Source organism: Pseudopodoces humilis, chromosome 6 (assembly GCF_049639895.1).
Source record: "Pseudopodoces humilis isolate 2021_Gansu_Grassland_sample_001 chromosome 6, ASM4963989v1, whole genome shotgun sequence".
Lineage (NCBI taxonomy): Eukaryota > Metazoa > Chordata > Aves > Passeriformes > Paridae > Pseudopodoces > Pseudopodoces humilis.
Window position 1 is genome coordinate 13,333,370 of NC_142205.1, and position 21,949 is coordinate 13,355,318.

The following is a 21,949-nucleotide window of genomic DNA, read 5'->3' on the forward strand; positions in this document are numbered from 1 at the left end:
AATAATTACAGCATGTTGTAATGCTTAGAAAAAAAGGGATAATTGTGCACTGAAATACTTTTATGTTAAGAAGAGAGTCAAAACCAGAACTATTTCTTGTCCGGGGTTGTACCCCATGGCTGAAAGTTATTAAGGACAGCCAGCATCCCACAGCCCTCCCTTACAGCTGTGTTTTGTAAGAAGCAATTTTCTGCCTAAACACCTTTTTTACATATCGCTCTCCTTCTGTGAGCCTGGTATTGCATATTTTATATACCCCAGCAGATGGCATTGAACGTTCATTTATTCAATATATGTAGTACCTTAATCTCTTCTCAGAGGAGCATTAATGGGTTACAGGGAATGAGACTTATTCATGAAAGCTACTTGTCTGATTTTCTGTTTAGTTATACTGGTGCTAATCAGAAGTAAGCCTAATTAAAGGTGGTACCAGGATAATGATAAAAAAGAGTGTCTTAATTTGCAGCCTTTGTACTTCTGTTCATAAAAGAAGCATGGTTGTTTTATCCTCAACAGTAAAAAATTAATAACAGTGGTAAACGTCAGTGCTATTGCCCATGCATTTCATGGCTTAATGCTAAAAGGGGACTGTTTGACACAAGCCTTTGGGGTGATGTATTGCTATCCAATATTAGTTTACAATTTGAGGTCAGTTTATCATCTCTTCTGTAATGCATGAATCACTGGAGTTGGGATGAATTCCATCCTCCTTCTTTCTTCTTAGGCCTCCTTTGCACTGGAGCAGTGAAGGGAGCAGCACTGGTGCTGCTTTTCCATGGGTCTGCCCTCTGTGTAAGGTATCTGCCCTAATATTTGCTCTGTACTAGCTGAGGAGTGAAAACCAGTGAGAAAACACTCTTCCTGTTATTAAAGAATATAGTTTTCATAATGAAGATGAATATTTCACTCTGTCAGCCTTGCTGTACATATCAGGCCTTCCGAATGAGAAGTACTGTACACTGTCCAGGTGAGATACTGTCGTAGAAGCTAAATACCTAAGGGGAGACTATTTCTGCTGTTATCTATCTATCTATCTATCTATCTATCTATCTATCTATCTATCTATCTATCTATCTATCTATCTATCTATCTATCTATCCATCCATCCATCCATCCATCCATCCATCTATCTATCTTGCTGGAACAGTCAATTTTTTATAGAACTGTAGGCTAATTTGGGTTGGTAAGGACCTTTAAAGGTCATCTAGGCCAACCCACCAGCAATGAGCAGAGACATCTTCAAATTTTCTGGCTTTTGCTACACTGGCTGTTGAACAAGGATGAAAGAGGGCAGAGTCTTTGTGCCAGGTAGCTGCAATCAGCTGGGCCTTCTGGCATAATTTTTTCACTACAAGCTAAAGATCTAAAGCTGGCACAGGCTAGAGTCTCCTCAAGCTACAGGGACTCATCATGTTTTATTCAGTCTGAAAATTTTTCGTTGCTTTGCTGCATTGCCTGTAAAAATGAGAAATAGAGACTATCACTTATAATAATAGTAAGTTGTTATATTTCTGTGGCATACATGTGGGTGTGTTTCTGCCAGTTGACAGAGAATGCTTGTCAAAGGACAAAATGGAAAAAATTATCTTGTCTTTAATTTGCAGCAGAATGAAAGAGTGTGCGTATTTGTGGCAACCTTGACTTTTCATGATGACCTAAAAAAGTTTTGTTTAAAAGGGTGACAGGTTAGGTAGGAATTTGTACATGAAAACCCAGCATCAAAAATATAGCTCTTCAAGTGGGAAAGCAGAAGGCAAATCTGTTCCCATTGGCTTCTCTGAATCTATGAATGCACAGTGGGTTTTTTTAGTCACTGTGGTCTTTCAGCCAGTGGCTGAAAGCAATAAAGAATTGTGGGTTGTGATTTAATAAACCCTGTGATCCTGACAGGGATCAGTAGGAAAAAATCCTGAAGCTGGAAATGCTGCAAGGAAGAACTGCATAGACATTTTCAGAGTCACTTTTATGCTGCCTTACCAAAAATTATGATGCAAAACCTTTTCCTGTTCAGGTATACAGGCATCTTCCTTAAGCCTATAGAGGGGCTAGATAAATAAGCTCCTGAATAATAAAGGTTTATTTAGAGTACCAAGTAAAAGATTAGGCAGGTTTCACTTCACAGGTGTGAAAAAAGCATGTGAATAAATGCCAGTTATGGTGGGCATTTGGGCTAAGGCCAGCTATCCATAGACAATAAAAGATTTACAGTTAGATGATAGATTGTTGGGTTTTATTTTCCCCAGAACTGCTTTTTCCAGACCTAAGTCTAAATCGTCTGTATTATATGGATATTGAATACATTTAAGCAAACTTCACATAACACTATATACATATGGTACATAAAATAAATTTATCTGGCAAGTTGTGCCACTTTTAGTTAAATAATTTTATATGCTTTGCTTTAAATGTCTCAGCTCATCTACAGTTGGGAACTGCAGTGTCATTTATGAGCAATTTAAATTAGTGCAGTGTTTTACTTTTGAAATTAATGTAGTTTAAACACATGCTTGCTACTGACCATAATCTGTCATGAAAACAGATTTAGAGATCCTATGTCATTGTCTTGTTGTTTTGGAACAGCAAATAGCAAAAAGAGGAGACCTTCAAAGGTAGCAGCAGAGGGAAAAAGGAAGTTCCCTCAGTTACTTTCTAGAAGCCGTCAGCCCAAAGTAATGTTTTCAGTCTGCATCAAGAGAATAATTTATTCCTGGCTTTTTGCAGTGTATACCATCATGAAGCCAAACATTTTTTGGGCACAGTGGAAGTTTTTGTTGTCTGCATTAGTGGGTATCCCCTTAATGGGTATCCATTACTTTTCATTTATTCTGCCCATTCATTTTAATGTTTATGATATTAAAATGTTCAGATCTGTCTCAGACTTTTACTGAGTAAGCAGTAGGCTACACAGACATGCTATAGTACTTCCTTTTTCAGCAGTGAAAGGATTTTACCTTTTGGATGTACATTCGGATTCATTACTTCATGTATGTTTGGGCAAGATCTAAATGCATAAAAAAAGAAAAAAATCCACTTAATTAAACATTAGAAATTTCCACTGTTCTATGAAACAAAGGGTCCAGTTTAAATAAATGAGTGAAAGTTGCAAGGATAATAAGTACATTTGAGAAATGACTTGGCAGGTTTGGAAATTCAATGATCTTGGGTCTAACCATACATTTTTGTTCACTTACAGCTCCAAGTTTGTTGCAGAGAGCTCTACTCATTTTGAAAACATTCATTTTAGGCATAAATATTGTAACAGCCTTATTGCTGCTTTAGGATATTCGGTGTATTGGTGGAGGGACGAGTTTCCTTAGGGAGAGAGGAGCTAAAACTCTCTTTCTGCATGCAGCTGTGCCACTTCACATGGCTCCCTTCCCATTCTGCCAAACAAGTATAACACTTCCCCTAGTCTTGATGTGATATTCTTCCATCCTGTTATTGCTCTGCCATGGAGAATATATATTGGGTGAGGAAGAACCACATAAGCCTTACTCTGGTGTTGGTTCTCTCACCACGACCCTCTTTACCCACTGGACTGTAGCTCTGTATCAGCCTGTCCAGCAACATTTGTGGATCATTGCAGTAGCAGTATTTAGTATTCAGAAGCAGCATCAAAAGTTATTTTGCAATGAAGATTTGGCCAGAGATCACATTAAGACTGCATTAATGCATGCTCACTTTATCCATATCTAAGCCTCCCCCCTTGGAATTGCCTGAAGTTTGGGAAATGTCACCACAGACCTCTGAGTTTCAACTAGCCCACTCTTACAATTACAAAATAATTTAGGTTAGCAGCACCTTTTAAGCACAGGGTGAAGCTGAGTGGTTTCCTGTTCAGTGAGCAAGTGTAAACCACACAAGAGTATACTAGAGTGAGACAATAGCATGGACACATCAATAATAAAATTTTTATTTATGTTACTTATCCGTGATTTTAAAAGTAGTTTATTTACTTACTTGTTTTTTGGCAACACTCTTTTCCTGATGTTTGAGTCTGCTGGGTGATATTCTACTGTTTTTCTGTTGGCTCAGAAAAAAAGTTTGCTGTTAGAGAGCAATAATAAGTGGGTAAGAAGTGCAAGTGCAAGCCGAGCTCCAAAACTAATTTTCAAAACTTTTCAATGCACATATGTAAATGATTACCCTCTTCTCTACCTCAAACATTTTCATTCTCTGAGTATTTTCCTGATTTTTTTTTTTCCCAGCTATTTGGAAAAAAGAACAACGCTTTCCTGCTGAGGGAATGAAAAGCTGGAAACTGAATTCCTGTGTCCACTGTTTTGGTTACATTAAAATAGGGTACTTATTGAATTCAACTGAATAGGAATTAAAACCCAGGGGCACCTATCCAAGATCTCTATTGCTGGTAAAATAGTTGCTAAACAGCAGCGGTGTAGCTACCAAAACAACAGAGCTCAGTTCTCTTGGCCTCTCTGCTTCTGATTGCTCTTGGGCCTTAGAAACAGAACTCCTTATTTTACTCAGGTGAAATAATACTGATTTATAAATCCTTGAAACAAAAACTGAGATGATCTCTACTTTAACCTTTTGACTACTAGACATTTCAGTGTTTTCAGCAAAAAGAGTTAGGAATATTTCACAAATAATTCCTACAGATGGTCATGTTTTTTTGTACCTACCCAAACTCATTTAAATGATAGATCTTATAATCAGTGTTGCCAAATCAGGTTTCAGTTTTTCTTTACAAACATGCTCCAACCTATTTGAAACAAACAAACAAAAAAACCAAACAAAACCCATCCCCCCAAACACTTTAATCAATATTTAAATGCACACATTGCTAATGACTTTTTCTAAGTGTCATATTAGACAGTTTATTATGGAAATACTAATGGGCATAAATGCAAAGATGCAAATTTAAGAAGAATGACAAGATATGTTCGTTTTCAGCTGTGGATTTAGCAGAAGTATGCTTGAGCAGTTGCTATAGCTATAGAGATTTTGGTTAAGTGGTTAAATCTGTACTGCAGTGGTATGTCTCTGGAGCATGTGGAATATGAACAGGTAACTGATTTCTGTCATCTCACTGCTCTTTATCGTTCATGTGTAATTTTTCTGACTTTTAAAAGAACAATTTCATTCCTTACAAAACTCTTCCTCCAGCTCCCCCAAGGCAGTCTGTACTACAAATGCAAAAGGCTGTTGAATGAGTATTATACATACAATGAACATCATTTTTGTGTGTTTGAATTTGCTTCGTCCCTCCCTTCCCCTTCCTGCAGCAAATTTCCCAACATCCACCTACAGAGTGACCCTCTGCAGGTTCTCCTTTGCCTGCAGCAGGGAACTACTTCAGTCTGTTTGGTAGTTTTTGTGTCTGTGTGAGAAGCAGCACCGAGGTTTTACTGCTGTCTCTAGGAGTCCATCAGAACTATGTACCCGTTAATGGTAACTAGGAGCATGGATGGCTTAGGATTTATCAGAAACTTATCATGGCTGAGACCATGAGGACATTTAGGACCTTTTCAATGTTCTGTGTTAATAAAATCCTGACCTTGCTTAGAAAGAAGTATTTTTCACCATTTGTGCTTTAAAATACTCCTATGCTATTTTTTAAAATCACCCTATCTAATTAAAGGGCCAAAGTATTTTTACAACATTTTCGTCATTCTCTGGTCAACACTACAGCAACATTGTTTCCTCCTGCAAAAATATGGATTTTTATTTTTTTTTAAATGCAATTTAGGACACTTTCACCTCTTTTTACTTAGAGAAAATGTAGAATTTAATTTAGCTGGGTATGTTCTATAAGTTTTTCCATTTATGATACTCATACCAGACTGACCAGATACAAAATCCTAAGCTGTGTGTTTGTGATAGTACAAGATGGTGGCAGAGACAGAGCAGCAATACCCATTCCTCTCAAAATCCAAGTTACATTATGTATGGTCAGAAGATATACTGGGGAGAAAAAGTGAGGATAGACTTAATTTTAGGTGATAATTGACTCATATTTAAATGCAGACCAATTGTCATGGAGCACCTACAGAAATAGAAATTACATTTACATTAAAGCCTACTGAATTAATCTTGATTATTCTGTTGCATCTATCTGTAATTTATGATAAATTGGTTGTATAAAAGTTTGAAAAATCCTATAATTTCCAAAAGCCATGAAATTATTAGTTAAATTTTAAGACACTCCATTTGAAAGTTTATTTATTTCACAACATTTAAGGGGTTTGTTACCAGAGTAAATTTTACTTGCTAGGAATAAAAGTTGACTAAGTACAGATGATTAAAAGAGACAAAAGTCCATTTCCTTTTATTTTGATTTTCTCTCTTTTCTTCTGTTTCAACAGTGAAACAACAAAAAATAGTGATCATATTTACCAGCTCTCCTCTGACTGCAATACTTTGTGTGTAACACTGAAATATTGCCTGATGTTTTGTTCAATCAGTTGCTACATTGCAAAGGCCCTGCTATATTCATGTCAAATCCTTCTTCATGATAGACTGTAAATGGCCTAAACTGGCCCAAAATATCCAGAAGCAATTCCTTATTGCTTAAGCATTATTTTGGTTATTTGGTTTTATTGTTTCTTATTTTGTTATTTGCATATTTATTTGGTTTTGCAGATATGTTTGAGAGCTCCTGTCATAGAACAGACCTCCTGTGACAGATGAGTCACAATTGTAAAATTAGTCCCTGTCCAAAGAATTCATAAACCAAGGGAAAATAGGTGGATGCAACTGAAAAATGGGGATAAAACAACTAGCTGAAGGTAAAAGGAGTTTTTCTTGAGGGAAAGGAATAAATCATGCAGCATGCAACTCTGTGCTGACTGTAGGCATCTAAATGCGGCCAGTGCCCAGTTTGAAAAACAGGCACCTCTCAGGTCTGTGGAAATACAAACCACATTTGTATTTCATATTTGCATTTCAATTACTACTATTGAAAGAGGTCAGTACTATATTTTATGGGCTACTTAATACAACAAAAGGATCATGCTGTTTAGCACTCTGAGTTTAGCAGAATCCAAGGCTCAAAGCTGTTTTCTAAATAGTTGCCAGGGTGACTATTAAGGGATGCTCTCATTCAGAAACCATCCTGTTTCCTGAAACAGCTGCTAAAGGTGGTATGTGCACCACACGTGTCAGTGTCATTGGACTTGGGGGCACTTGGCAATCACAGGGTCCTTCAACTACACGGTGGTTTGAAAGTGCACAAAATGAATATTGTACTGTTCATTTTGTCTTCTGGTCACATCTATATCTATAGATGCTCTTACTTAATAGGGGGGTTTGGGTTGGGAGGGGGTTTTAGCCACATCTGCTGTGGCCCAGATTAAGCAAAACTGCAGTCAGGAGGGCAGAAGTAACTTTGAAATAGTTTAAATCAAACAACAGTTAACATAACAAAAAACTTACATAGAAGAGAGTTTACTTTTGAAAATGATACTTGCAAGTACGAGAGTATGAACATGGCTTGATCGGCCTAGGTCACTCTTGAAGACAAGCTTGGATTTCAAAGTTGGCTGAACACGTGTGACTTTCTGTTTTGGGTGCCTGGGTATATCCTGCCTGGCCTGAGATGCTGCTCAAGAGGGCTATAGGTCTTTTTCAGATCTTGAACTTCTTCAGGTGGTGCCCACCTCAAAGCAGGGTCTGAAATCTCAAGCTTGCTGAACAGAGAGCTGCCTCGAGCTAGCAAAGAGCAGCTGCCTGAAATGAATCTTGGTGGCTGCTCAGGCTGCAGAGGAGGTGCAGCCAGTGCTTGCAGTACACAGCTGGGAGCATCAGGCAGACGCTTTCCTCAGGAAAAGTGAGGGATAGCTATCCACCATCTTTTGTATGAAATAATCTAGTAGTCAGAGAAGGTATGTGGCTTTGTACTGTGACCATTTCTGTGTCTTGCTTAGTTCTCCACTGAAAGAAAAGAGGTGCAGTAGCCCAGGGTGGGCTCCTGTACCCCAGATGGGCACCTGCACCCCTTGGATCTTCCCTACAGTTTGCTTTGACAAAGGAGGGGAGGTTTTCTGCACGGCGCCTGGGCAGGTGGTGAAGGCTTCTCACCAGAATATCCTGCAGTCCTCATTCTGTGGGTGCTATCCCACAGAAAAAAGAGGCCTTGGATCTCCCAAGAGGTCAGAAGGTGAGCCCAAATATTCCTATTCCTGAAGGCTGTACCTACATGCAGAAGGACATTGTGAGAGTTTTGGAGAGGCGCAGTTACTTCCCTACGTATGTCAGATATTTTTGCTGTGCTGGCTCTGGCTGGGATGGAGTTAATTGTGCTGGGAGAAGTGTGTTGGGTGCTGTGCTGTGGATCTGTGACCAGAACAGTGCTGACAACAGACTGTGCTTTGGCTGTTGTTAGCAGTGCTTGCACAGCACCAAGTCTTTCTCTTTTTCCTGTTCTGCCCTCCCAGTGAGAGGGCTGGGGGTGGGCAGAGGCTGGAATTGGACAAAGCTGGCACAGCTGACCCCAGCTAACCCCCGAGATATCCCACACTGCACAGCATGTGCTCAGTACAAAAAAAATAAAAATATCCCAGTGAGGGTTTTATTCTTTTTGTAAAACAGCCACTGCTCAGAGATTGCCTTCATACCACTTGTTTTGTTTCAGGTTTTTTTTTCTTTTTCTTTCCTTCACTCACTAAACTGTGTCTGTCTCAACCCACAGATTTCCTTACTTGCTTTCCATCTTTCCCCAGCCATGGGTAGCCTGCTGCAGGCACATCAGCAGGTAGGGATTACAGGAAAGGAGGGAAGAGCCATTTGACCTCTCAGTCGATCACAAGGGGTTCAGGATCACAGTTTTGACACTGGCATACAAATATCACCGAGGTCCAACGAAAAGCCTTGACCACTTTGATATAATCCCAACTACTGCCCTAAAATGGAGCTTTTTAATTTATTTTAGCTTTTAAAGGTCAGTTTTATGAATCAGTAGTAAGATCTTCCATGGCAGCATTGTACTCACTATTGTGACTTACAATAAATACTCCATAAAACAGATGCTCTTCTGATTACCACATTTAAACTACTATAGTCCTCCAAGTGTGCCCTGTTGAAAGACACTTGTTCTGTTCTTTTTACCTAAAGTAAATGCTAGGAACATAATAATAACAACAGAATAATAAATATTAAAAGCTCTATTATCTCAGCAAAATTATGTAGTTGACCACTTGAAAAACTACTTAGAATTTATGATTGGCACAATCAATTTGGATTCTCTTCTTCCTAAAAGAGTGCTCTAGGTTTCCCTGGAAACCTGTAAAATGCTATGTGTAAATACAGAAACCAATCAGCACACTATCAGTTCAGATAACCCCACAGAAACACAAAGATTTTGAACAGCAATTAATTATTGTACTGGTTAAATTCAGATTTTAGAAATGTCAAATGGAAACAAGGCACTGTAGTACCAAACTGCAGTAACAAGCTGCAAAGTGGCAACTCCTTGCAAGAATCATATAATCATAGATTGGCTTGAAGTGGAAAGGACCTTAAAGATGATCTAGTTCCAACCAACCTGCTGAGGGCAGGGACAGCTTCCCCTGCACCATGATGTTCAGGACCCCATCCAACCTGACCCTGAACTCTTAGAAGGCATTCACAACTCTTAGAGGGCATCCACAAATATTTACTGTATTTCAGTGTCTCACCACATTCACATTAAAAAATTTCTTCCTAATATCTAATCTAAACCTGCTCTCTTCAGTTTGAAGCTATTTCCCCTCATCCTATTCTTACATGCCCTTGTAAAACTCTCTTTCCATCTTCCTTGTAGGCTCCCATCAGCTACTAGACAGCTGCAATTAGGATACCTCAAAGCCTTCTCTTCTCCAGGCTGAACAATCCCAGTCCTGTCAGCCTTTCCTTATGGGAGAGGTTTTCCATCCCTCTGATCATCTTGGGGGCCTCCTCTGGGCTCACTCCAGCAGGTCCATGTCCTTCCTGTGCTGGGGACTCCAGAACAGGGTGCAGTACCCTAGTTCCACTTACAAAATTGTAGAAGACATTGAAACTAGTTTTAACAGGGAATCAAGTCCCTGGTGGATATGCTATAAATGCCACTTCTCTAGCACTGGTTAGTACAGGTATTCATGCTGACAATTAGGATACACAGAATATTCTTTATTTGTATTACAGTATCATCTCAAGTGGAAATGTTGTAATGAATCCTAGCCAGGCGACTCTGCACAAAGAGAACAAAGCCTGTGGATGAAGTAAAGGTTTTCACTCTACTAAGGCATGTTTCAAACCAAAAGCTTGCAATCTTTTAGGAGGGGAAAATGTTTCACTCAGTCTCAATTGCAAATACTGACAGAGACTTCTTTTAAGCCATTGCTGTTCTGAAACTACTTGGTCTTTGTTGTGGTGCATGACACTGCGCCTTGCAAAGTAATGCCAGGAAAAGATTCAGTGTTTGGCATGGTTTTCTTCCCACAACTTTTGTACTGAGTCAGATAAAACATATTCACACAACAACAGAGTAGTATGGGTAATTTCAAGCCAAGTGCTGCAATATAATCTGAACCATATGGCAAAGATTTCCTGGGGAGGTGTGTCATGAAAACTTTGCCTCTGAATAAAGTGGTATAACAATGAGCTTTCCCTCTACTTGCATTACCCTTCCTGTATGTTTCTGTAATGGTATGCATTGCACAAGGCAGTGTCATAGCTTAATTAATAATATGTACTTTAAGCATAGCATCTCTCACCTCAAGTCCATAAATGAGACCAACCTGCTTTTCCAGAATCCACAGCATATTGGAAGGGATTCACAAGAATGATCCAGTTAAACTCCTGGACTATAGGACAACCCAAATTTGGTCAGGTTCCTGTAGTCTGAGCTACTGATAATTTGTCAGGCAGTGACAGGCTGGCTGAAGTGACGTTGTCAGGCAAGACAGGGGCTGTGGGTACCTGAAAGGTAACCACAGATATTTGGCACTTGAAAGAATGCTGCTGGGAGACCTGGGTACCTGTAATACTGTTCATATTACTGTGCTTGCTTATGCCAAGCACTTTCTTATCTAGAATAACAGCTCTGCCATGGCGCAGTATAGAGCAGAGGGATTAGGCAAGCAGTGGTTTGAAATAGAAATGCTTATTAAGAATGAATAAAAATTATCTCTCAGTAAGTTTTGCTAAACTCACTGAAAATCGTGTATTCTATGAGAAGATCAGTAAGACTACAAAAGAACCAAATCTATCATGTGGACAGGGTTTTCACATTTTTCAGTCCAAGCAGGTAAATATTAAACTGAGTGGACATGACTGAGGGAATTCTTTATGTGTGTAAAGTGGTTTATAGTAATATAAGAACAGTAAAAAAAAAGATGCTTTTGAAGCACTGGTGGTTTGTGATCATAGAAATGGAAGTCACTGAATTACAATGTTCCATCTGAATTTGTTCGGGATGATATTAACCCTTTGTAGAGTTTTAGGGGTGCATCACTATGGCTACACTAATTTTTGCTTTCCCTGGCTTCTGTGCAAACCCTTGAGATATTTCACATCTAAATCATAGATTAGAGGATTTAGAGGATTTCTTCTGGAATGAAGAGCAAAGGTGTGAATGGGCAGCAAATGTGTTTTAATTTTCATGAAGATCCTTGTAACAAAAGCAGTCTCAGAAGACACACGGAATTTGAAAACATGCCATCTAAAGATAATTCCACCAACAGTGTGTCTTTCTGAATGCTCATATATGTATTTTAAATTATTTTCTCTCTTGTCTCTCTCATAAGCAGTACAGTTTTCAGACTTTTTTCTGTGTTGGTACCTACCAAGTTATTTTTACTCTTTAAGTTTGTACAGCAGAATATTTTTTATCTGTCCCTGCATCTTTTAATGAAGGGTGCAAATCCCTTTTCACTTGGGAATGTCAGAGGGAAAAATATTTAACTCCTGAAATCTTGGAGTTACCACCTGCCAGACATTTTGGGGACTGCTTCATGTGAAAAAGGAAGCTAAAGTCTTCTTGTTTTCCACTATTTCCACTCACCTAGGGAATACCTAGGAATCCCAGCCTAGGTAGTCAGAGGAGCTGAAGTTTTATTATCTCCCTGTTCCATGGATGAGCAGCATCCTGGGAGCAAACAAGAAGTCAGGCAGATGATATTGTATCTCGGTGCCAGAGAATGTCAGGGGTTCTGTGAGACTCAGCACTGCCCTGGCTGCTGTCATTACATGTGTAGCTCTTCCTAGCACATTCCAGAGGCCAGAGTCTGGCAATCTGCCCCATAGCCCTGGGCAAACCTACTGTTTCAGCAGACATTTGACTTAAAGTGCCTGGATCAAAACCCCCTCCTTATTCCCATTATGTCGATGGTTTGCTACTTCTCTACAACAGCAAATCATAAAACAACCTGAGCCTACCTACTGCACATGACAGGCAAGTAACAAGGCAGAACTTGAAGAAAATGCCTCCTTGCTACCTGCTGTCAGAAAGGAGCTAGCAGGTAAGCAGCTTTCAATTTGATTTCACTCTGAGTCAAGGTGGACTAATCTGCATATAAATGTAATAATGTAAGTCCTTGATCCCTCCCTCACAGACACAGAATATAGCTTAAAATATGGCTCTTAATATCCAGGGAGAATAAAATTACCCTGCCCAAGGTTGGAGAGAAATATGTATCTAGTGAAAAGATCAGGGGACACTAAAGCACTCCACAGCTACTGTCCTCTAAACTTATATCCATATTTTTAGTATCTGTGAATCCAACAGTGTCGTACTGTATTTACAGGTTGCCAATAAAATCCAGTTTATGGGAGGATGGAAATGATTGCTCCAGGTGTTACCACAGGAATGGTTTCCATGCTGTATTAGAGGTAAGCGTAGTGGTAATTCTTCCAAGTAAAAATGAAAGCAAGCAAGGACCTTCATAGTTGTTTCTTTTGTTTATAAGCATATTGATGGAGTTTTTGAATCATTAGCAAAACACAAAAATAATTAAATTTATTATTTTTCAGTTTTTTAATTACTTCATTGTATTTTTTTTTTAGGAAAACAGCTAGTGGCATTTCCTAAACACAAAGTTCTTCAGGGAGAACAACAAATCATAAGTCACTGGTTTCTGCAGGGGATTTCTGACTGGAAAACTGTATTAATTATATGTAAATTTCATAATATTTTGATATCTTGATTTAGCAATCTGTAGAACTCACACTGAAAAATCTAATGTAAGAAATGCTTCATTTGGGAGAAAGAGAAGAGATTTTGCTGAATAGATTATATTTAAACATTCATTTCACTCAGACTGAGGTCTTATAATATAAATTACAAGACTGAATTAACCTGCTGTTGACTCAGTGTCAGTACTCATGGTTGAGAAGAGTAGCTTTTCTCTGGCTGTAGCTAAGGGCCTCTGAAAATAAAAAAAACAACCAAAAGTTTTCTGCTTCAGAATTCTCCCTTCCTCCCTCTCAATTATCCATCATGGAGTAAAAGCTCATGTTCTTGACCTGTCCTGTATTGCAATTGGTGTCTGTTCCTGACTAATCCCAGACTAACCCTCTCCCTTTTGACCGCATTTGTGACCCTCAGAATTTACAATTCTGAGTAAATTCCACAGAAGTCACGGCTGGGTACCTGCTCATGCTGCCGGCTTCCCCATCTCGTGGCTTCCTGGGATTTCAGTGGGTGCTGCCTGACAGCAGCAGATGTGTGCTTCAGAGAATGGCTGGGTGTCTGCTTGGAAAGCTTGCTTAAGGAGGGGGACTGGAGGGGAATAGACCTTGCTGTTTTGGAAGCCTTTGTGAATAAGTGCCTGGTGCTGGGAGCTGGCAAGATGAAAACCAGTCACGTTTCACAAGCAGCATGATGTTATTTTTAGGAAGGATTTCTTAAATCATCTTTTAAATGCCGCCTGATGTTTAATCTTTGTCTCAGTTCTTCTCTTCTTGAAGGCCATTCAACAGAAACAGAGTCCAGGAACCACAAACTATTTACTATACATTCAACAGAAACAGAGTTCAGGAACCACAAACTATTTACTATATTCACTGTTGCAAATAACAGTATTTTCATAAAGGATCAGCACAAGTTTGTTAAAAGAAATAGTTTATCTCCAATGCCTGGGGATTTGAAGATGACACAACCTGAACAGTCCTCAAGTTGTCCATCCTTTGTGTATGAAATAGTCTTGAAATTAGACTGGGAATGGGGCTTGACTCCACACTGGGCTAGTTAATATCTTCCAGTTAACTGTAATAATTTACTTTTTATTTTTTGTATTTATTTCTTACAACTTTAGTTGCTGTCAGATATTGCATAGAGGAGCACAGGGCACACATACTGTTTTTGTATCTGGAGAGAGTACAGCGATTAGACTACTTGGTGAAAACCAATAGTGCTCACTTTATGTCATAACTTTCTCAAAAAATCTGCTTCATCTCTACTGCTTCTGCAGTTCATGGCAGAAAATTAATATTACATCATTCCATCATCAATTTCATTCATAATCTAATAAATTCCCACCGAATTTCAAAAGGTTTGATCAGATTCCTATAGTTATTTTCTTTGCAATAGAAGACTGTCAAAAAGCAGGACTGTAAGCAAACTGCTTTTCCAGGTTTCCTTCTTCAATAGTGGTGTCCTGGGGTGACACCTTCCTAATTTGCCCTAAACTAAGACAAATGGTACCATTACTGCATTCCCTTATTCTAGCATGCTGGAGAATACTTTAGTAGGAACGTGTGTAGATGTACATTCCAAACAAATGAAGGAATTCAGCAAAATGAACTAGATTGACAATGCAAACAGATGACACTTGAAATAAAGCTATCCCTAGCATCCAGTGTTCAGATTATGTGGCTAGCAAAAAAAAACAAAAACAAAACCAGCTCTGACCTCCAGTCCCAAATTAAACAATGAAAAGTTGAATGTCAAGAAGTGTGTGAAAAATACCTGCAAATAGAAACTTATCGTGGGAAAGTCACTCAAATTAGAACTGATAGGCTTCACTGGAGGAGAAAAGATACTTCAGTGTCTGGTGAAAGCTGAGAAGAGTTATGCTGGGCTTTTAACTCAAACTTAATCCGTTTACAACAAATGAAAGTTTCATTCAACGTACACCCAAAATTACCATTGTTGGTATTCTTTCTCCCATTACAATATGGGACAGAACCTAGAGAAAGGCACCCAGGAGAGTCAAAAGGAAGGCACCATTTATCCTCTTCTGCCTTGGCTGTTATTACATCAGACTCAGAGGTCCTTCACTGCCTATGTAATGCCCTCATACTTTGAGCTAACCCACTGGCACAGTGTAAGTGCAGACTCTGCTGCTTGTCCCTGAGGGTGATCAAAATGATACCAGCTGATTTACTCTCAATGCCAAGATCAGTGCTCCTGTACCCCAGCCAGCTTTACTGTGATTGCGTGCCCAAAGGGGTGGCTTCAGGAAAGTCCTCTGAAAGACTGGATAATTTTCCATTTGGTTCAACAGATTTGCTAAAACCGATACTTTGGTCTCAGCTCCAAGCATAGTATATCTAACATAGTATATCTGACACTCAATAATGTCAATTAAACCAAAACCTCTTTGGAAGGGGAATCCACATTCAGTATTTGCCCACGCTGAATTGACTGTTGGCACATACACAGAACCCCATCTATTTTTCCGAAGGAAGAAGATTAGATAAACCCTTTGTCCTTGCTTTAGGTCAATCTGCAATTTATTTCCAGAAGTAAAAAACTCAAGAAATTTATCTTCATTTTTTTTTTTTTTTTCTGTTGCTGTGCTTTAACCCATTAGGCAACTAGATTCCTTCACAGCTCTTATCCTAGCCTACACTGATCTGGAAAGAAAGGGTATCTTTTATTATAGTTATTTATAATAAGTTCTATATATCTCTATATCTATATAGATATAATACAAATATATATTATATATATTATAATAAATATTATTCCCTGAGTGGAAGTTAACCTTAACTGTACTTGACTTAAACCTTTCATAGACCTAACCACCATACTGCTGTTGTCAGCCCACATCCTGATTCTGTGGGGTTTATCTGGCACAGCTTAAAGCTATCTCATAAATTTATGCCTTTACCCTCAACCCCAATTCTGAACCTAAAAGGTAGTTCAGAAGCTCTTGTCACTACTCATCATTTGCTGCCAGGACCCTGAGAGCACTGAAGTCCTTAAAGGCTCTGGGCAGCCAACCCCGGGGCCATTGGCCCAGCCCATCTTCCTGGCCCAGGATTCCCTTTTCAGTCCAGGGGGGCAGTCAGGCCCTGCACAATGAATTCTCAGAAGTTCCAGGCTCCAACTCAGTCATGGCCATTCCAATGCCTGTCCATGGACCCTATTGATTGATACCCCAACCCACAAAGGATTTCCCAGCATGATTTTGATCCTGCCCAGCAGCCACAGTACAGTCTGACTCTTACTACCCTCATCAGATGGAACCCTGACTTCCCATGTTAGCCTTGCCCCTGCCTCACTGCCACGAGTTTGATCTTGGCCCTGGGCTGAATCTGGCTATCACTGCCTGGCAAAGCCCTTGCTCTGATAGCTCTACCAATTCCCTTGACTCCTGGCTCTGCATCCCTTGGGACAGTTTTTATCTGAGCTCTACCAGTCCAATAAAATTGACCATGATATTTAACTCAATTCATACTCATTTAATTCCCTCACCTCTGCCCCAGACACTACTGTGTCTCAACAAACCATATCCATTTGTGAAGTCACCTTTGGTGATGTGCATTTGTTGTCCCTCTGTGTCTCACTGTCATTCATCAATACAGCCATCTTCTCACTGCTTACCCTCAGAACTTTATACTAACTCTGATTCTAGTGCTAATTGTAATACAGCCTCAAACCAACAGAGGCTCGCTGTCCATAGCAGCAGCAGCATTCACTTAACCTCAAATACCTTTCAGAGACCTGTAATAAACAAGGTCTGGTTACTTTAGACTCAAACTCCAGTCCCAGATCTGATTGTGTCCCAAATTTAAAGAGTGTTCCATAACCCCATCTCCACACCCCATCCATAGCTGGATTCACCCTTCTATTGACTGTTTTCTACTCAGCCTCCAGTTCTTTCCACACAGCTACAGTGGCCTGGCAGAGAGCCAGGGATACTGGCCTGTGCTAGAGACATTTGGCCAGACTACTGATAAAGGGAAGGGGTAAAGTTCACCTTGTCCAGCTTATTGGATTCCTTTGGGTTATTAGCTCCTTGTGACCCATTTAATGTTTTTAATAATTTTTCCTGAAAATTATTCAATTTCTAAAAATAGAATTAGAATGATATTGTATATAATAACGGAAGCAGCAAAAAAAAAAATAATTCAGGAAATTCCATTTCTCTGCCAAAAACTTGAGGATTGATGCCTACTAAAGCTCTGCCCTGCCAGCCATGGTTCCTGTCTTGCTTTCCCAGAAGCCAGAGATAGCATATGCACCTTAAAAATTGTTAAGTGCTTGTGTGTGGATTAAAAGGTGAAATTCTAGGCACACAGTTTTCGAAATATAAATATTTAGCATGTAAAGGAAAGCAGATGGGAAGGAAATCATGAGTGTGTTCAGATCAAAACCATAGGAGCATCAGATGTTCTACCAGTTGCTGGAATGTTGACCTTAATAAAGCTGTGACAACTTGTGCAAGCTTCGCTCTGCACCACAGGGCAGGGAGAGTCATAATGGCTTTGAACTCTGTGATTTCCACTTCTCCCTAATGCAGGCTACAGTTATGTCAGATACTCATAAATTGCTCAGAATGAAGAATTAGAATGGAAAAGAATATTTCATTGGGGAAGAAAAAATGGGTAATAAGAATTACAAGCATGTATTTCTGATAGAGTAAAATAAAAGTATTTCTGCTCTGATAGAGTAAAATAAGAACTAATATTTAGTACAAATGTCTTATAATTTTTGCCCACTCCCTCAGTTATGAACCATCTAGAAAAGCATTTTCCAACATCTCATAGAGAGGCATTACTTTTAAACTTTCACCATAAACTGGAAAATCCAACATATTTTGATAATAACAGATGGTTATGAAGTGAATATGGAGCTGTATGTCACTCCTGGGGCTTTATGGCTATTCAGAAGCCACTTGAATTATACGCTCATGGTTAATAACATCAGCAGAGCCACTCCAGTTAATTACAGCGTTATAGTTACTCCATGGTTCTCTATTATACTTTAAGTTGAAGTAAGAAAAGGGCAAGCATATAATCCCTCCAAAGACATTGTGCTGCCCTTGTTAAAAAGACTGGAAAACTTCATAGCTGCAGACAAAATGTAAACCCCAGTATGGAACAAGAGATGCTCTTTAATGTCTCTTGCACAGAGCAGCTGAATTGACACTAATTCCAGCCTGGCCAGATAGCAAACATTGCATTGCTTCTCATCGTGGGCTAATAAAATGGAGTGTTGCCTCTTGCCTAGAGAAGGGAGGAAATGGGAGGTGTAATGAGTATGCAGAAATGATTCTCAGGAAGCTTCAAGCTGTCTACAGTTTAATTTAGCTTTTGCTCCTGATTTCATCTTATTCTCTACATTTTTGTCCCTTTTCATCTCATTTTGAAGTAAAGGAAAAATACAAACAAAGCCAAATACACTAGAATGCTTCATTTATGAAATGATTCAGACAAAGTGAAATAAAGCTATTTCACCAAGAAAATATTAAGGATTTTTTAAAGAGACCTTTTTTTACAAAGCAAGGCTGTAAATTATTGACTTAGATTTTTCATTAAAAATAAAAGGGCAAAGGCTTCAATTAAGATAAACTAAACCCCCTGACTAAAAATGGATTTGATGGCCTCCAAAAACCCTGTACTTAAGATACTTTTCCAGTCCTATTGGCTAAATACACCCTGTAGACAATGGACCAGCAGGAATTTTCCTATTGTGTCCCTTGCCCACTTCTAGATCCTTTCTTTAGGCTCCAGACTCAGGCGATGGAGAACGGCAGAACCACATTATCTGTGGGTCAGGGATAAGAGGAGGGAGTGGATCTGTGGATTAATCTAGGAAATACTATTTAAAAATGTATCTGTGGGATTTTTTTAAAGCAGCATTATGAAATCTGTCTTCTATCCCAGTGTGAGCCAAGCTTCCCCTGGATACAGTCTCTGTGATGAGGAGCCTGTTCTCACCTGCTTTACCACACTTACAGGGTGGTAAAAGCTGCAGTCTTGGCTCTCCCTTCACATGCCAAGCTGTGTGCTTGAAGTATTTTAGTTATTTCAGAATAAAGTCTGGGAAATAATGCCATCTTTCCATATAGTAGCACTGGCCTTTTTGCAGCTTGAACACTGTACTTGATTAGGATATGGAGTAATTTCTCAGTATAAAGCATAAATATTTCAGAGGCCTTGACTGATCATAGGAAAGTTCTACCTAGATATGCTAATAAGGGCAAGTCTTACTTTCAGCACCTTACCAAACTACAGGAGATATATGTCTGATCCTTTGAAAAGGATACTCTCTGAAAAATGTAAATAATTCACAAATTCTAAAATGTCTCCTTCATCTAAATAATATTTAGAGTGTAGCTGTATTTAAAATTGCAAATTAGTGTTATAGATTACTTCCAATTTATTAAAATGTATACATTGATAAAAATGATGATGAAAAACTTTGAATCGTAAAATCTAGCAAATGTTGTAGCTGGCATCTTAATTCTAGCTCTAGTACCAGCTGTGGAATCTATGCCTTTGAAGCACTCACAGCTGGGGTTGAAGCTCCTCTCTGCAGACAAAGAAATACACTGTCTTAAAACACTGGCTTTAAATTTGCTGCAGCTTAGTTGGAACTTGACTTGAAGAGCCATTTCTCAATGCAGAGAGACATCTCTGAATCTACTTTAGAGGCAGGTGATGCCACATCTTCAGTCTCAGATGTAGTTAAAACCCACTCCCACAGCAAAAGTAAGCCACCAGCTTTAAAACACAGGTTGAAATTCAGTTTATAGCTATGTTACACTTAGGCACAAAGACCCTGGCTTAAATTTGAGCTCCTTTCCCATGCAAAATGTCATTTAATCAATTGCAATATTTCTAATGCACCTATAGCCCTCCTATTTGAATTTGTATGCCTGCAGCTCTGCAGGATTTTTTCCAGAACAAGCAGAAAATAAGATCTCTGGGTTCAAGCTCCTTGGTTTAGCACAGCAGGGCATTCTCTGCTGAGCTGCCTCTACCTGCGAGCACTTCAAAGGAGCAGTCGCAGCAGGGGCTGCTGCTGACACCAGAAGTGGTGGTTTGATCTAACATGGGAGATTTCACCAGTCTTCAGCCTCAAGGGCAACTTCTTAATTTAAAAAAATGTATTTTAAAGTGATATATTGCATGGCTGTTATTAGACCTTGAAGAGAGTAATCGCAGCTGTGTGTTCCTTCCCTCTGGTCAGCTTTGTGAGAAAATGTAGTGAAAAACAGAAAGGAGGATGGGTGCACTGTTCCAGAAACTCTGTGTTAACCCCATTTCTGTACTGCACTGTGAGAGTATGTGGAAGGGTCAGCCACAAAGGTTGTTTGTGCTTTTTGATGTTATTTAATATGTACAAAGAGAGTTCCATTTGAGATATTGTTTTCATTTTTGGTTAGTTAAAAGTATCAGGAATAATGGGTTATGTCTTTGCTTTTGTACCAGAGGACTGACTGGAGCAAGGTTTTGAGAGGTTTTGGGAATATCTTTTTATTTTTCTTATGATAGGAGAGAAAACGTGTGCATCACTTATTTTGTGGTTTTTTACTGACTATAACTCTGATATGATAAATGCTAAGTGACTTTTTACATATGGGATTTTTCCACCAGAGTTATACAGGGCAGGTTCACAGCCATGTGCTCTGCTGCCAGCTGAAGGAACTACAGTAGTTCATTCAGTGATCAATACATTTCTGTATTTACAGAATGTGTGTCATGGTGTAAATTAACACATGACCATTCTTTTGGATTTTATCAAGCATTCAAAATTATAGACCCACACTGGGTGAGTCCTGCCACTGATCAGTCATGGAATCATAGAATATCCTATGTTGGAAGGGACCCACAAGGATCACAGTTTAAAAAACATGGGTAAACTCAGATAGAGAGCTGTCTAGCTACATATTTGACATCTATAAAAGCTATAACAAAGTATATATAGACTTGTCAGTACCTCAGAAATAGTCCTTAATTTTAGAATTTGCCTTTGTCCCTTTCTGTTTGTAAGTCCAGTGTCCCATTGAAGTCTAACTTCCTTAACCATGAAGTGTGTTTTTTTGTGATAGCTCATAAAAGGAATATTAATGAAGCTTTCTCATTTAGCTAAACCTGAGCAGTCCCCTTACCCATCTGAAGAAGAAAAAAATCTGCAAGTGCAGATAGGTATAATTTTTTAGACAGCATTACCTGATATTGGGTATTATACACAAACCTTTTTTTTTTTTCTATAAGGAGCTGACCAGCTGATCAGCTGGTAACCCTGTTACCTGCCAGAACACAAATTTGTACTGGGTTTTATGTCAGTGCTCCTTCACATGCACAAATTTGACTTCATGCATAAAACCTGCCTCCATATCTTTAATTTAATTTCAGTCAAGGTGAATCTGCTAGAGCTAGTTTTGAACTGAGAGGCTTTCCTGCTCATGGAGGTAAATCCTCTGAGATTGCTTTCATCGAGCAGTGAGCTGCTCTTGGTATGTTACTCTCTGTAGTGAGCTGTGGAGTTTAAGATGAGTTAGCTGTTTCTGTACAAGTCATGGTAGCTGTAGGATGCTTCTGTAGAGACATTTTCTTAGTGTCAAGGGTGCCTAAAAATAACCACAGGAGAAAATGAAGTAGAGGCTGAGCTTTTCTACAGAAAGAAGCCCTTTTTCACAGAACCTTATAATTCCAGTTAGGGTGCTAGGCAGAAGCTGCAGGTCCCCTGCTCTCTATGGAAACGTTGTGAGGTGATTCTGACTGATGGTCTGAATGAAAGAGGGCCATACCTTAAAAGATTTCACTAACCCCACCCTCTCCCCAAACTGTG